The sequence below is a fragment of the Schistocerca cancellata genome, chromosome 6 (genome assembly GCF_023864275.1).
Source record: "Schistocerca cancellata isolate TAMUIC-IGC-003103 chromosome 6, iqSchCanc2.1, whole genome shotgun sequence".
Lineage (NCBI taxonomy): Eukaryota > Metazoa > Arthropoda > Insecta > Orthoptera > Acrididae > Schistocerca > Schistocerca cancellata.
Genome location: NC_064631.1, coordinates 597,105,076 through 597,122,696, shown reverse-complemented (window position 1 = coordinate 597,122,696; position 17,621 = coordinate 597,105,076). Strand labels below are relative to the sequence as shown.

Below are 17,621 nucleotides of genomic sequence, written 5' to 3'. Positions count from 1 at the left end.
TGCTATTTTGAGAGCGTTTTAAAGCGCCAAGCTGCTTTGGCTCTGAGCACTATGGTACTTAACATCTGAGATCATCAGTCCTCTAGAACTTAGAACTACTTAAACCTAAGTAACCTAAGGACATCACACACATCCATGCCCGAGGCAGGATTCGAACCTGCGGCCGTAGCGGTCGCACGGTTCCAGACTGAAGCGCCTAGAACGGCTCAGCCACAGCGGCTGGCCCAAGCCGCTTCGCCTTGTCACTTTTCATTCAGTTAGATATGTAAATTCGACTAAATTTATGCAGATCGCGCGAACACATTTTTTGTTGGATAAAATGGTGATTTCATTTCCTCCTCTTCACCATACGACATCTAACCTTTCGGTAGGTTTTATAATTATTCCTTAGGGTGAACTTTCAAGCTGTGGCCTGCTGCAGTTCATGGGACAAAACATTCTGAGTGAAATGCTAACGAAACGGAACCATTGCATATAAGGGACTAGGTGTTCTGAGAGTTGGCAGCTGGCCAGCACAAGCAGAAGTGGCTGGGGTCACAGCACTGCCAGCGTGAAAGCGGAGGGGCAGACATAGGCTCAGCAGCGCCCCAGTGGCAGTGCCAGTGACTCTGGGACAATGTGTGCCATGGTGGCAGACACATCAAAAAAGGGGAGGGCCAGTTGAGGAAAATTGCTTTCTATGGCCTGTAGTATGACGTCAGTCATGACACAGTGTTTAGGATGATTTTCGTTTCTATTTTTTTTTTCTTTTGAGAACAGAGGGGCAGAAATCGATCTTATCGGACTTGACTTCTTTGCCAGCTTCTGATGAGTAATTTTTAACAACAAAATAACTGCATCATTGGCGGAAAAAGAGTAACATTTAAGGATTCACAGATGAAATTTTCTAGGCGCTAACACATAGAGGCTTTGTTCTAACTTCTAAAAAGCATAGCATCTCGAGCTTCTGAAGTCTTATGAGATGGTAGAGACTTAGATGTATTTGCAATCAGGACGGCGAGACTTCAGACGCAGCTCTCCTCTCCAGCAGGGACCAGTAGAGTCCGATGACTGAGTTCAAAGCAGAGTACACCTAGGTGGGCAGCTACATTATCTGCAATCTGCTCAAGCCTCATCAACGACAATGGTGAGGGTAACTTTCAGCACCAGCATGTTGGGAAGCAGGGAACTTAGGGATTCAATATCACTTTCGGTTTAGCCTATCATGTTCGACGAGACAGCCACAACTGCATGGGTAACGTAAGTTTCTCTTTCAAGCCACACAATCACCCTTACTGATGAGTAGTTAGTTTGTAGTAAATTCATTAGGAAAGGGAGACAGTGTTCAGCAAGTTACAGTTTGCCAACCATTATTTGGGCACCGGCCTTGCCGCAGTGCATACACCGGTTCCCGTGAGATCACCGAAGTTAAGCGCTGCCGGGCGTGGTCGGCACTTGGATGGGTGACCATCCAGGCCGCCATGCGCTGTTGCCATTTTTCGGAGTGCACTCAGCCTTGTGATGCCAATTGAGGAGCAACTCGACTGAATAGTAGCGGCTTCGGTCAAGAAGACCATCATAACGACTGGGAGAGCAGTGTGCTGACCACACGCCCCTCCTATCCGCATCTTCCACTGAGGATGACGCTGCTGTCGGATGGTCCCGGTAGGCCACTCGTGGCCTGAAGACGGAGTGCTAACTATTATTTGGATTACTCAGTTTCACCATAACCAACGCTTGACTGTGCATCAAGTAAGATGGCGTTAAGCCTTTTTTCATTTATTTTGTCTCTGCATTTAAACTTTTGTAATACACTCCGAGTTCACACAGATCATGCTTTTGATTAAAGAAGTTAGCAAATTTTCATTCATGATAAATATTTTTTAATAAAAAAAATTATGAATATCCCAATTTACACTGTTATGGCCATAATTTCTAAGTGTTAAGTTGAATATTGGCCAATCTACTCTCAAGAATATTTTATTAATTAATGAACATTTTGTGTGCAACTGTGGGAAACATGTACGATTACAGGCAGCATTTAGTTGAACAGAAGTGTTAGGTACAGAAACTTATTGCAGAGTGTAGAAAAAAATAAGTTATGTTTTTCTTCACAAGAAAAACTCTTTTCATAAATCCAGCAGTTGCTGTATTCGTGTGTGCTGGTATTATTTGCGTAGTAACATTAAGCTGGTCCCACTCATAACTGTTTAAAATTTTGTTCATTCATTTAACAGAAAAGGTAGGACCTTTGGAAGCTATGGATGTTAATAAGTTTAGTTCAGTTAATTGATGCTTCTTGTGTTCAGTCTGTTAGTAAGTGGTTAGGAAAATGATTTTGCATTTCTGCTGTTGTTTTTGACATAATTAGTGAATACTTAAAGTGTTTTGAAAAAATATAGGTGTAGATAACACTTTGCCTGTAACTCACTAAATGGAAATTGGGACCGTTTCTAAGAAGTTTATGAATAATGATCTTGAATTTTAGTCTTTTTTACCGATAAATTACTAGTATACTGTGAGTATACACCACTGAGCTTTTACTTCCTTTTATCTTAGTTTTGTGTTTCCATAACTTCAGAGGTCAATGACTGAAACATCATCTACTGACATATTTCTCAGTGAATGCTTGCCTTACCCTTGATACACACATATACATTTTCATGGCTCTTACGCTCATTACATTTTGTGCAGACATGCTATGGAAACTGTTACATTCACACATAACTATATGGAACTGCATGGGTTATATGTCTTTGGGGAACAATTTCAAGTGCTACAAGAGTGCCATGATCTATACATGATGTCCTCCTCGCCGTGTCCGGCGACAGCGACTCCGTCAGTCTTCTCTGTCCTTGTTGTGGTAGGTTCGGATGTGGCTCGCGAATCCGAATTTCGCTTTGAATATCCTGTTGCATGAAGCACAGTGAAGTTGACCAGCAGAGTTGTAAGTATACGTGTAGACAGGCTTGAGCTGAGATTTTCGGAGCTCTCTCTTAGCATCCACGTTGATTAGACGCTTTTGCTCGAATTGTTCGATGCTCTTATGTACAGTTGATCGCCACTCCGATCGGCGCAATGCTAGCTCCCCCCAACGGTTGCTTGGAATGCCACAGGCTGCAAGGTGGCGTTTAATGGTGTCTTTATATCGCAGGTGTTGACCACCTTTCCTCCTCTTCCCGCACGAGAGCTGCGAGTAGAACACCGCTTTAGGTACCATTGAAACTTTGCCGGAGTCATCTGCGCGTGAAGGTATTTAAAGTGGACAAGCAGTTGCGCAGATGCAGATCCACTCTCTCGTCCTCTGCCTCTGGTTGGCAGTGGATCGTAGGGCCGATACGAGTGGCAAGAGGCAGGGGATGCAGTGAATGGTCATATGCCACTGGAAGTATCCTGACATACGCCCTTAAGGCACATCACAGGTGCCTTGCTTCGTCGGTACAGAAGCCGTGAGTGTTTACCTATCGATATTACCCGCCTCCTACACCGATGAAGAGACTGACAGAAGGGAAGGAGGAAAGGGAAGGGACTGGAAGGGAAAGGGAGGAAAGGACGGTAGGTCGTTGTGAGGCACACTTCGTCTGGCTCCTCTGCTGAGACCTGACCGGCTAGGTTGAACCTGCCAGTAGCTACGCTACCACCGGTATAGCGCTCAGCATCACAGGAACACGCAAACTCTCCCACCCGCACGGAAAGTGCTACGATAAGGTGGTGCCTCCAGGGAGAGATCTATACATATACAGTTGTTGGCGTGATTTTCTCAAACTGGACTTATTTGTTAAGATATTGTAGGATAATTAGTTGCAACGGCATCTTTTTGTGCTTGTCTTCTTGAGATAAATTGGAATTAGTAACTTTTATGTGGTTTTGGTACAAAAGGAATTGGTATTGATCAGATGCCAGTTGAAGATTCTGTGAATTCATGTTCAGATTTCTTTGCCAGTTTAAGTGGAATTCAAGGTATATATTGATGTTCTTTGTAGAAGTGTAATACTAATCAAGATGGAACGGTTTGAGGATTTAAAACGTTGGTCTTGCATGAACAGTCATATTAGAAGAATTGTCATTACTGTGGGGAAGGCTAATCTTTTAGAAAATTATAGTGATGTGTAATATTTTCTGGTCTTCTCGAATGAACATTAATTTAATTTTGAACTGAAACGATATTTTTGCATTTTGAGTGGGAAAAGGAGATGTTACTTTGTTGTTGGGAGTGTTGTGTTGAGGTCTATATTGAATATTGAAGCTTCTCTGCAAGTTATTATTTCTTTATTTGAGTTTATAAAACACTATTTGGGATTCAATTACATTTTGCGTGGTACCTTGCACTGAAAATTTAATTGATAGTTAATTGGAATTGTGTCTGTGTTATAGAATATGCACGTGGAAAAGCAGTGTATCTGTTGCTTGTTGGTGGTTTGAATATCTTTAAGGACTTGTGTTTGGCTGTGGTGAGAAATGGTTGTTTAGGGCAGTGTCAGAAACTAATCCGTAAATCACCCCTCGCAGACCCTCGTCCTCTCCTTGTTGGTTTTGGGTGTGAATATTCTTCAGTAGGGTGTACATTCGTTTTCACACAGCTCGAGGGCGAACCGGCCAGATAGCCGCGTGCATATGCACGCAGCTTCCGGGAGTAAAAATCCTCCACGAAATTGGCAATTGGCCTCTTCTCCTCCCCCCCCCCCCCCCCCCGACCACATTTCCAGGCGTCCGGTAATGCTATTACCACGTACTTTGCGGGAGAACCTCTGCTTATAGTGTTCGGAAATAATAGAAGTAAAAGAGAGTGAGAATAAAAGTCTGAATGAAGCCTGGAGGTGTGCTCAAATACCCTAATGGTTCTACATCTGTACGATTACTCTGCATTTTACACGTAAGCACATGAGAAAAGTGAACACTTAAATCTATCTGTGCAAGCTCTGATTCATCGTGTTTTATTACGATTGTCATTTTTTTTATATAAGTAAGTGTCAACAAAATATTTTCGTAATTGGGAGAGAAAGTTGGTGATGGAAGTGACGAAAGTCACTTTCTATTTCATTTTTGGTACCCCAACTCGCTTATCGCATCCATGACACTGTCTCTTCTATTTCGCAATAGTAAAAACGAGCAGTCTTCGCTGATGTCCTCTGATGTCCTCCATCAATCCCATCTGGTAACCATGCCATACTGCACAGCAGTACTCCACATCATAATGAACAAGCGTAGTTTATTCATCAATTTTAGTATATTTAATGCATCTCCTAAGTGTTCTGCCAATCAAACAACATTATGTTTTGGTTCCAATATATGTTGCTCATAATTGTAATCCTTAAGTGTGTAGTTGAATCACTACCTTCAAATGTGTGTAATTTGTCATGTCACCGAATATTTAATGGATTTTTAGTACTCCTGTGGAGAACGTAACACTCTTGAAGAAATTGTTTTATAAAGCCTCGTCGCCAGTTTTGTAAAGACTTCGTCGCTGTTGCTGTGGAGGCCGAGTTGCCACTGCTGTTACGGAAGGCCGAGTTTGTGAGTTCGTGAAACGGCTTCTGGTGCAGTACACTGCTAAGACAATTTCTCCCTGCCACTATTACACAGCTATGCCTCAGGGTCGGTAGCTTGATAGGGGAACGGAGGTTCTACAACACTCCAACAAATTAGTAACAAAGTCAAACAAATGAGCTAAAAAGGCTTACTTATCTTTGTGACCAGTTGAATATTAAAGGCTGCAACACTACTTGTAATTAACACAAAAATGGCCCTGATGGCTAATTGCAAATAATACTGGGTAAACTTCACAGTACATATAAAATGCAGTTTACAACAACAGTCTGTACACTTCTAAGAGTTCACCGAACGACTTTCCCTGTTTAAGTCAGCCCTGGATGAAGATCTATAACAAAGTGGGCGAGAGATGCTCTCTTTCTTCCGAGTAGGCTTCTGTGCTTTGTCATCCGGTCATTGATGGACTGCACTCGGCCGGCAATCGGCCGAGGCGAAATCGATATCTTCATTGTCAGCGCCGCCCGTGGCGCTGGCAGAACTCGCGCAAGTGGCGAGTCTCTACGGCACTGGCAGCAGCTCGCATCTTTGCGGCTGTGGTGCTTTTGCCCTGGCTGTGTCTTGTTCGGACAACACAGCATTTTGCCCATGGAAAGCAAGAAATGCGGATCGTGTTCCGATTTGGAACAAATTTTCATTTCTTACTGTAACGATCATGCTTCATTTGTCAGACGACGAAAATTTATCTGAATTTTATATCACTGAAAAATGATTGCAAAGTATGGTGGCTCAGAGGCCAGTCTTTGTCGTGGCGTCAGTGTGATAACGTGAAGCCAAAATGGGAGAACGCTTCTAGCAAGCCCGCTTATTGGTCGAAGCGCCGAGAACGATAGCTCTAAGTTTTAAATTTAAGTCTATAGAAATTATAAAAACGGCTTAAAAGAACCAAACCAAAACGAGTATTAGGAAGAAAAAAAATTAGGTCAGGTGTGTGTGAGCACAGAACGAAATCTATTGAAATAAACGTGCAAAAGTGAGCCAGGGTTGCTAAAATGAACAGTCAACAGGTAGACGCCTTATGGATCTGTGAAAGGGAGTCTTCTGAGATCGGGGAGGGCTCCGTGAGAGACAGACACGAGTCGCCTCGCGAGTGCGGAAAAGAGTGTTGGGGCATAAACTTGATTCATTTTTTTTACCAAATTCCGATGCACAGAGTGATGAAAGTGCAGTAATTCTTGCAAATGTTTTTGTAGCGAACTATCTTAATCTTGTGAAATGGCGCTGAGTCGCGATAACGAACGATAAGTCAGTAATGTGCACGCTGTAAGTAGCCTGTTTGTATGTTTGTATGTTGGCAGCGCTAAAGACTTTATTAATATCGCTGACAGCGCTCTGCGCCCTCGGCAAGAGATTCTGTGGTTGGACGGACTTGCAGTTAGCGAGCGGATAGAGAAGGGTTTGGACATGAGTTTCTTTGTGGAGACTCAGAGTTCGTAGGACATGCATTGTAAAATGAGGATGGATGTAGTTGATAATGTTTGGGTAATGGAATTATTGACAACTATATAATCTTTGGAACTGGATGTCACGTGAATAAGGTAATCTTTGCTCCTCAACAAAATCTTTCTTTTGCTAACCGTATGCCTCCAAGTAGTTAGAGTCTATAATAGTTACAATCATTTTATTTAGCTTGTTGTAGTTCCTGCTTGCTGCAATTTCTGTAGTTCGTGTTATGAAGATTTTCTGTGAGGTAAGTGACTTATGAAACAGTATGGGTTATTGTTTGCATTTCTTGCAATTCAGGGCCATTCATATGTGTTAATTATTTGAAGCCATCTTGTCACTGTATGGTAGTCAAATTGCGTTGGGCTTGTATATTGTGGGTAATAAATAAATAGGTTAAAAAATGGCTCCAAGCACTATGGGACTTAACATCTGAGGTCATCAGTCCCCTAGAATTTAGAACTACTTAAACCTAACTAACCTAAGGACATCACACACATCCATGCCCGAGGCAGGATTCGAACCTGCGACCGTAGCAGCAGTGCTGTTCCGGACTGAAGTGCCTAGAACCCCTCGGCCACAGCGGCCGGCTGAATAATTTAAGTCTGAGTTGTCTTTGTCAGGGAAAATTCTATACGTCAGTATTTGAAATGATAAAAATAAGTAAAGCTCAGTAGTTTCACCAACTCAGTAATTTCACCAGTAGTTTCACCTCTTCAATAGTTTCACTCAGTAGTTTCAACGCTAACGCAGTAAGGCAAAAGTGAGAACCTGGTCGAGACTGATTTGAGTGATTTCGATGTTAATTGTGGCTGGTATTGAGACTGTGTTCGCTACCAAACATTCATGCGCAAACATTTGGTGAAAACAATGCCAGCTCGCCTTACTACGTCTTTGGGCCGATATTCTTCTGTACTGACGGCATCAACATACTTATTCAAGAAATTGAAGTAGTTTGTTACTCGCCGCAAACATTACTCCCGTGTTGCCCAAAAACATCAAAATGTTATTCAGACGTCAAAATGTTTTTCAGTCCCCAAAACCGCTAAGAGAGCCGTTTTTGACAGAGACCGACAGTGAAAGAGAGGAATTCCGAGCGATTCCGCCAGCTGTTTCTGCCAAAGACGATGGGTGCAACATCGTCAAGCTGTGAGTACCCACGAAATGACTGTCTAGTGCACGGTGACACTATACTGAGTGAATCACTTCTGGGTGAGAAATAGTAAACGTTAGTTGACTTAATATTCAGAACTTCAGTTGAAGTACTGGTACCTTCTAAATCGCTTACTTTAACGGACCAGTAGTCCGTTGACTTTCGTTCAATGTCCATATCAGAGAATTCCACTGAAAATGTTGCTACTTGTGAAAACTCTTGACCGTAGGAGCATTTTTCATTTAGTTTTAGCATAATTACTGTGTTGTAGTGAGTTGCACATATTTAGGTCTAACCTTCCGAGTTCGGAATTTAGTTTCCGGCGTTGTGGTTTCTGAGGTGAAGGCAGGCACGCAGGAGAGAGTGGTGACAGTACCGTTCCATAGTGGGAGACTATTAACTGCCGGTACGTCAAAGCTTAGAGGACCAAGCCGTGTCCTCGGACTGAGTCGTGAGCGCAGGCAATACGAGAAAATTACAAGTGAGAGTTTAGGCCGATAATAAACAGCACAGGACAACCCAGATGTGCCGGCTACGCCCTGGAAGCACTATTGGCTTATGCAGAGCGTGGAAGAGAATTTACTCGAGTGAACACGAAACAATTACTTGATTGTTTCAGTTCACTGCATTCGCCATTCAGTTCACACCAAGTAATCCCACAATTCTTTTCAGGCGCTACCTCCCATCCATAAAACAGCTTCAAGTTACTGATTACTATTCAGATGGGTTAGAGTGTTAAATGTGTGACGTTAGCATTTACGGGAGTGAAGTTTGGAAAAGGTTTCGAATTGTGTTTAAACTTTGTTGCAACTAAGCGCTCTCATTATCAAACACCTGGTCAACACAGAGAGGGTAATTTAGGCTCCGTTTTAAGCAAAATCTGGTTTTTCACGCATCTCAAGTTTTATGACGTCATTTCTCTGGAATTACGGTCGTACCACATAATTTTGCAAATTAGAAATTTGTGGTAAGTTCGTGTGGGACGAAACTGCTGAAATCATCGGTCCTTAAGCTTACATACTACTTAATCTAACTTACGATAAGGACAACACACACACCGATGCCAGAGGCAGGACTCTAACCTCCGACGAGGGAAGCCGCGCGAACCGTGGCAAGGTGCACCAGACCGCGCGGCCGTAATTTTTGGAGGTATATTCAGTGCGATATACGAAATCTGACTGCAGAATGTGTTGTGAATAGAGTCAGTAGTAAATAATGACAATATCACCTAGGGAATGCCACGAAAACATTGCACTAGACCATAACGCTGCCTCTTATGGCTTGGACCTTCCCGAATATTGTTGCAAGGCCGTCCCCGAAAACGTGTCTGTCCGGTGGAGGATAAAACGTGATTCAGCTGACTAGGCCACCTGCCGCCACTCAGTGGACCTCCATTTGCGCTGCTGGCGTGCAAATTCCATTCTTCCTCGACGATGGACAGCTTTCCCCATGGCAGCATGAACTCGGCAACTATTTCGCAGGCCAGTACGCAGCAATATTCGTTAAGGGGACAATGTTGGTAGCCCCTTTGATCATCTGGTCAATCAGTTGCTCAACGGTTGCGCGTCTGTTCACCTGCACACGTCTCCGCAGCCGTCGTTCACAGCTGTCACCTAAGGCCCTTGGTGCACCACAGTTGCTTCGGCGCCGTTTTGAAGAGCTCCATTTTGCCGTGCACGGTATCCGCAGTACACGAACAGTTTACAACCTTAGCCGTTTCCTTGATTGGCGACTCCATGGAGTGTTCTGTGCACCACGACCAAGTATTATATAGAATTGGAAAGAGAATCAGCATTGGTCGGTTTTTTTGTACTTTTTTTTTGTTTTTTTGTTTTATTATCCGCAAAATCGATTTTCGGTCACTTAGTGACCATCTTCAGTGCTGTAATATACAACTAAAATTAGTAGGCACTGGTATCAACAAGCTTAGAGCGATCACATTATGTGATTCTCCTTCCAATTAGCCGTTTCCAAAATGCTAACACCTTTGCCCCGAAAGCTAATGATCATGCGATTTTGGATGTTAGATAAATCGCTCCGTTCCCGCATAACAACAATGACTCTTTTCTGCATCGCCTTATCACACTTTTTATACCCTCCACTGCTAGTGCCGCCACCTGCTGTCTATGAGTGATTATTGCACGCTGAGGACGAAAATAGGCGGTGGCCTCATTAACGTGATTGGATCGTATACATGCTTGCCGCTGTAGTCGATTTCAGAGGGCAGACCCAGATAATCAGTCTGAACAGATTGTAAGGATGTTGCAGGGTAGGTTGTGCACAGAAGTAATTGTTAAGAACAAAATTCGATACGTTGTGTCGTTTCCGAGTTAATTAGTATTGAAATTATCCAATCAGGCCGTCGCACGCGCTAATTCAAGGGGCCCGCCAGATACAAATAGTGTCAGCTGTTCTCAAAGCGTAGATGACAGCGCACGAGATTGTTGACGAACAGAAGACGGCAAAGACCATAACCTGATTTCCCAGAAGCTTCGTTCAGTGGAAGAGGAGCCAAAATAAGCGAACAAGTGCGTCTTTTTATCCGTAGATACTGGATCGTTTCTGAGAAAATGACGGTGAAAGCTTTCGACGTAATTCGGGTGCTTTTTCAAAGAGTAAACCGCCATTTGAATGAGTATTTCGGCTTTTATGCCATTACCAAGTACAATGCTAAAACTTGTTAGACCATTATTAAGTCATATCTGTTAAGACAGGCCTTAACAAATGATAATGGTTTAATAAATTTTAGCATTGTACTTGATAATGGCATAAAAGGCGATGGCCGCATATTAAAAAGATAAATATAAGAATACACAGTCAAATGGCGGTTTACCCTTTTAAAAAGTATTGCCTGACTGTGGCTCAATGCCAACGAAATCTTTTTACTTTACATGTCTTTTAGCGCACAGTTAACTCGGCCCAAACGCAGGTGTAGCGACTAGCGTCGCGGTCTGTCAGTTTTGCGTCCCGTGTTCGAAGTCTCCTTATTATTTTTATTTATTTTATTTTATTTTTTCATTTATCTATCCGTGTCCCTAGAAGGTTACTACACGAATGTGTCTTATCAAGTTACGGGGCACAAGGGCGTTGTATTAATTGTAAAATTACAACTGGATTTCACAATAAGTGTCATAAAATTTATTATATAATATGTATGTGTATGGCATTTTCACAATCTTTTTAAATTTTCATATTCTTATATTTCATTCTTGCATCAGTTCTTAATTGTATCAATTCTTATATTTTACTCTTATGTTTATTCTGCAGGGAGATTTGGTGCATACGCTTGGATGATACAGCACGAAGAAACATTCTAAACGTAGAATTACGAATAGTACGAACATCGCGTGATGGCAGGTGTCCCACAGCGACATTTTTTCGTGTAAATCACACTCTGGAAAGAAAAGTCTTTAACATTGCCGAAGATTTCAGGTATTGACAATACCTCGCGGCAAACCACGCATAAAGGATCTCCTTTCCGAAAACTGGCACTTACAACTGATTATGAATCAAGATACACTACACGAATGTCACAATTTAAACTGATTATCACATTCATTTATTGTTTTTTTTTCTTGTTCTAAATTCATCGACCAGGCATACAATTATTAGATGAATAAGCACAATGTTATTCCATTATACGCAGTAAAATATTCGTTTAGTTAACTTCTACCGACATGGGTAGATAAACCAAAAACAAAAATAAAAATAAAAACAGTGGTCGGGTTTTCGAAAACGGGTCGGAAAGGTGACATACCGCGATGGTAGCCACTGTGGCACCGCTTCGTTTGGACTGCCTACTCCCCAAAAGTCACTTAAAGTATCTCGAAAACTTCGATCGTCGTTTCCTCGGAAACGGTATAATGTCTACGGGTAAGCCAAGACACGTCTTCGCTTATTTTGACCCCTCTTCCACTGAGCGAAGTTTCTGGGAAATCGGTTTATGGCACTTGGCGCGTTCTGCTCCTGAGTCATTGGCTCAGGTTCCATGCTCACTACCGTCCCATGTCCTTTTTTTTTTTTGTATGACTGTCTTGTTCGGTCTTAGGAAAACAAACGAAGAACATATTTGGCCGGGTGCTTGACTCTGTGCACACAACGTCCTCATTGGTTAACTTCAACGCAAATTAACTCGGAAACGGCGCAGTGTATCGATTTCTTTTTCAACAGTTATTTCACAACACACCCTCTCCTGCGACGCCCTTACAAGCTTCTCAGACTGATTCTGAGTTCCCGGTATGTGCAGCAGAGAAGCGACTAATCGTGCTGTACGGCAGATGTGCGCAAATACGAGGGTTGTCCAGAAAGTAAGTTCCGATCGGTCGCGAAACGGAAACCACAGTGAAAACCAGAAACGTTTTATTTGCAACAGTTAGGTACACGTTCCATCTACTTCTCTACATAGTCGCCGCTCCAACTTCGAGTGTTGTCGTAGTGTTGTATCAACGTTCCAACATCCTCGTCATAAAAAGCGGCCGCCTGTGCTTTTGCCACATATCTGCACTGGTCTGCAGCTCGTTGTCTGTGGAAAATTTTTTTCTTCATAGCCAGCGATTCTTGTGAGCAGAGATCAGACTCAGAGGGAGCCAATTACCGACTGTATTCTGAGTGATCAAACACTTCTCATCGGAAACGCTGCAGGAACGTCTTCATTGCCCCTGCAGGGTGCGGCCGAGAATTGCCATGAATAAGGAACTGCTCGACAGTTGTGTTATGTGGGCTGCATGACACAGGCGAAATCTCTAACCAGGCTTTCATACTTGGCGGCAGACGCTATTCCCTACGCATCTTTACGCGCTCACTGTTCACTCAAACTGAAAAGAGCGACGCGACACTATCGACGGGCATAGTAGAGACTCTGCCCAACACATCTGTGTAAAGCTTTACCGGATTTTCGCAGTGGTTTCCATTTCGCAACCGGTAGAACTTACTTTCTGGACAACCCTCGTATTACCGAGCGAGGTGGCGCAGTGGTTAGCACACTGAACTCGCATTCAGGAGAACGACGGCTCAATCCCGCGTCCGGTCATCCTGATTTAGGTTTTCCGTGATTTCCCTAAATCGCTCCAGGCAAATGCCGGGATGGTTCCTTTGAAAGGGCACGGCCGACTTCCTTCCCCGTCCTTCCCTAATACGATGAGACCGATGACCTCGCTGTCTGGTCTCCTTCCCTAAACAAGCCAACCCCAACCCCCGACCCTCGTATTACACATATGCTGAGGGTAGGTTGTGGAATACACAACCACCTTTAAATTTGCGTAAACGAGCTTGGGAAACTTCCTAAAACGATACTCAGGCTGGCCGTTGTATCAGACCAACGGTCGTGAACATGCCGATGGATACGTTACGGTCTCGCTCACCTCCCTATGTTACAAGGTCTGTATCAGCGCGTGAAGGTAGTTGAGCAGGTCGGAAACTATTTGGACTACAAAATAATATTTTAATTGCTGTTTTTTAAAAAAAAAGAAACCATAAGTCCACGTAGCATTTGACTCTACAGACGTAGAGAGAGACAAGGGAAAAATTGTGCCACGCAGTGTAATCCATTTACGTGAGAATCAAGCTAAGTACGTAAAAGTAACATTCTCACGGATGGTCGCAGTCTGACAGTGTTCCGTTGCGCCTTACGCCGATTGTAATTACACGCTCCTCGTAAGTAACGGATGACGTTGTGTTTTTGTTTTGAGGAGATAGGTTAAGTGATCACGCAGTGTGATAGGCAGCTACGAGTACGTCGGCCAGAGGGCAGATAGCTGTCTGTCCGTCCGAGAGGGACGAGCGAGCGACGGGATGTGGAACGAAGGCAGCCTTGACACGGTTGGGTGCCCGGGGCGAAACGGAGGCAGAGCATCGCAGCAGCCACATCTGGAGGGAGAGAGGAAGAGAGATGGACCGACAGACAGGCGAATACGGCGACGCCCCAAGGCCGGCGCAGCGCCGCCTGCCGATTAATTGGCGACGGACTGCGCTGCGCCGCCTTTCCCAGCCTTGGGCGCCGCGTCCGCCGGCACTGGCATCTGTGCCATCACCCGCGTCCATCCGTGACGTCCCTCTCCAGCAACAGTGGCCGCCCTTAGATCCGTATTATGTCTCTCTGCCACGACATACTGCGTGATTTATGGTCGACATCCTAAACGTAGAGTGTAGAGTGGATTTTGGAACCTATAGAGGGGTCCAAAAAAAGTATTCACTGTTTAAAAGTCCATAACTTGCAAACTAATTGACGGAATTGTCTCATTTTTGGTGAAAGTGTAACTTAAAGTCCAACTTAAAGATATCACTGTAGGTGTTCGAAGTGGTCACCATTAACATCCACACACAAACGATGCCGCCGAACTGCAGCACGAACTAATGACTGCAACGTGTTCAGTTGGATATTTGCACATGAATGTACGATGGATTCTCGAAGTTTATCCTATTTGCGTGGCTTTTGTCGATAAACGACGTCCTTTAGTGTTCGCCACAGCTGAAAGTCCAGAGGAGTTAGGTCTGGGGAACGAGGTGGATACTCCACAGCACCTCTATGGCCTATCTATCTTCCTGGTAGATTTTGGTAGTGGGCTGGGGCACCATCTTGTTGAATGTAAACTCTTTCGTCTCCATACATGTCTCGAACGGCAGGTAAAATGGATGTCTGAAGCTTCTGAAGGTACACCTCACCGGTAACTGTGCCGTCAAAGAAGAATGGCCCAATCCAGCCTCCGTAAGAGAACCCACACCACACATTTACTCGTGACAAATTCACGGCTTTGTCTACATGGACGTTCGGATTTTCGCCGGCCCAGTAGATGCAATTGTGGCGATTTACTGTACCATTGAGTTTAAACTGTGCCTCATCAGACGACACAATCATCTCTGCAAACTCTTCACCGTTGCGCACCTTAGTAAACCACTTGCAGTACTCCATTCTACACTCTGGGTCGTTCATTGCATGTGGCAATCGTGGGATGTAGCACTTCCACTTTGCTGTCTTCGAAATTCGCCGAAAACTTGAGCGACTCACTCCAGTTTCACGGGCACACTGTCTCACAGACTTCTGTGGTGAGAGAGTGAATTGTTGTAACACACGACGGGAGTTATCTGGACTTGTTACTGTTACAGGTAGTCCAGATCGTTGTCTGTGTACATCTGTAACACAGCCTTCGGCTTCAAATTTGTCTCGAATGCGACGAATCGTTAAACGCGTCTGTGGCTCTGTTTGATACTCATATCGCCATGGCCGTTGAACCTCATTAACGTTTTCGTACTTAAAATACCACTTCAAAACTGACTTCCTTTCATCGAATGTAAGCCTTGCGCCGGCCATGTTTACTCGAGTAACTAGGTGCAACTAAGAACAAAACACTGAATATCTGGCGACTGTCATCTGACAAAACAAAACAACGCAATACAACGCTTGTATGGCGATTGCCGGAACTACAAACTATTACGCTACCAAAGATGAGACAACTCTGTCAATTAGTTTGCCAGTTATGGACTTTCAAACAGTGGATACATTTTTTTGGATCCCTCCGAATATTGTGTTCGAACATTATGAATTACCTCGAAGAAAACGGTCTATTGACACATAGTCAACATGGGTTTGGAAAACATCGTTCCTGTGAAACACAACTAGCTCTTTATTCACAGGAAGTGTTGAGTGCTATTGAAATGTGATTTCAGATCGATTCCGTATTCCTGGATTTCCGAAAGGTTTTTGACACTGTACCACACAAACGGCTCGTAGTGAAATTATGTGCTTATGGAATATCGTCTCAGTTATGTGACGGGATTTGTGATTTCCTATCAGAGAGGTCACAATTCGTAGTAATTGACGGAAAGTCGTCGAGTAAAACAGAAGTGATTTCTGGCGTCCCCCAAGGTAGTGTTATAGGGCCTTTGCGGTTCCTTATCTATATAAACGATTTGGGAGACAATATGAGCAGCCGTTTTCGGTTGTTTGCAGATGACGCTGTCGTTTATCGACTAACAAAGTCATCAGAAGATCAAAACAAAGTGCAAAGCAATTTAGAAGAAATATCGGAATGGTGCGAAAAGTGGCAGTTGGCCCTAAATAACGAAAAGTGTGAGGTCATCCACATGAGCGCTAAAAGGAACTCGCTAAACTTCAGTTACACGATAAATCAGTCTAATCTAAAAGCCGTAAACTCAACTAAATACCTAGGTATTACAATAACGAACAACTTAAGTTGGAAAGAACACATAGAAAATGTTGTGGGGAAGGCTAACCAAAGGCTGCGTTTTATTGGCAGGACACTTAGAAAATGTAACAGACCTACTAAGGAGACTGCCTACACTACGCTTGTCCGTCCTCTTTTAGAATACTGCTGCGCGGTGTGGGATCCTTACCAGATAGGACTGACGGAGTACATCGAAAAAGTTCAAAGAAAGGCAGTACGTTTTGTATTATCGTGAAATATGGAAGAGAGTGTCACTCAAATGATACAGGATTTGGGCTGGACATCATTAAAAGAAAGCGTTTTTCGTTGCGACGGAATCTTCTCACGAAATTCCAATCACCATCTTTCTCCTCAGAATGCGAAAATATTTTTTTGACACTGACCTACATAGGGAGGAACGATCACCACGATAAAATAAGGGAAATCAGAACTCGTACGGAAAGACATAGGTGTTCGTTCTTTCCGCGCGCTATACGAGATTGGTATAATAGAGAATTTTGAAGGTGGTTCGATGAACCCTCTGCCAGGTACTTAAATGTGATTTGCAGAGTATCGATGTAGATGTAGATGCAGAGCTTAAAAATAAATTTGGCAACTGTCGAAAGCTGGACAACTCACACGCAACACTGAAATATTGAAGCTTTCTTGCCCAATTTTTGAGTCCGCAACCAGCAATAATCGGAGAATCTTTAACGACACTATCCTCTCGTGTCGGAGAAACGCCACAAAAGCCACTAAACGACCGCCTGATAAAGATTCGAAATGAGCTCCAGGCAGACGTGCATTATACGACTGCCCCCCACACACTGGAACAGTGACTCTTTAGTGACCAAGCTCTGCAATAATACGTATTCATATAAAACGAACATTCACAGCAATGGCGCACTACTGTATAGTTACTTGCTGAGCAGGCATACAATAAACGTTGGCACTGTCCTGTTATAGACTGTCCACGCGATTTTTATTCTTTGCCTTCGTCCAAAATCAGGCTGTGTAGATATCAGATTGGTTTTGTTTTGGACGAATATAAGTTTGAGTTGAATTCTGTCTGTAAGAATATTGATTTCTGTAATAAGTTGTACGTTAAATCGTGGAAAGATGTTGTAAGAAAGCGAATGAAGAACAATGCCAGTGTTGATACGGAATTATTTGGACGCAAGAATTGAAGGACCACTAAAACGTCTCCATCGCTCCACTTCTGTTGAGGCTAAATTTAAATTCTACGCCTATTCGTTTCACCAGTTAGTAGGGAACAGATTAACACGCGCTAAAAAACTTAAAAATATTTTTTTATGTAGGAAACATGTAAAAAATAGTTA

General features: G+C 43.4%; 1 pseudogene; it reads left to right on the top strand.

Annotated features, from left to right (window-relative positions):
• The first annotated feature begins 1,356 nt into the window (after positions 1 to 1,356).
• LOC126089973 (5S ribosomal RNA) lies at positions 1,357 to 1,474 on the top strand (annotated as a pseudogene).
• Positions 1,475 to 17,621: the final 16,147 nt, after the last annotated feature.